The sequence below is a fragment of the Penaeus monodon genome, chromosome 24 (assembly GCF_015228065.2).
Source record: "Penaeus monodon isolate SGIC_2016 chromosome 24, NSTDA_Pmon_1, whole genome shotgun sequence".
Lineage (NCBI taxonomy): Eukaryota > Metazoa > Arthropoda > Malacostraca > Decapoda > Penaeidae > Penaeus > Penaeus monodon.
Window position 1 is genome coordinate 5,671,851 of NC_051409.1, and position 553 is coordinate 5,672,403.

Below are 553 nucleotides of genomic sequence, written 5' to 3' on the forward strand. Positions count from 1 at the left end.
GCTTATCTCCTTGCACGAGAGAAGCTGCAGAGCCCCATCTTGCTCTTGCATCCTTATATAGCCTGTGATACTATATATAACTACATTGCATTTTCTTTTTTATGGTATTGATTATATTAAAAATACTTTTGTATGAAACATGACTAGTTGTAAATCATCATTATTTTAGTTACCATAAGTTTTAATAAAATATGTTTCCTTGTATAGTGTGTCTATACATCTATAGATATCTGGAAAAAAAAAAACCATTTTGAATATACTGTCTCATAGTGACGGTAACAGATGATAACATTAATTTATTCATGATTTAATCCTTTACAACTGCAAAACTATTGTCAGAAAAGGAATCACTGCTGTCAACACTTAAAATGTGCGATTTAAGCTCATTTGCATGAGAGTAATATGCAAATAACTATAAGACCTAGCAAGGTATTAGTATAAGCTCATATTTTGCAAGATCACTTAGGCTTCTTTTGCAAATCAGCATAGTATATTATTCATTGTACGTTGCTTTAGAAATTTCCCTAGCATTCTTAATCAGTTGTTGAGGGAA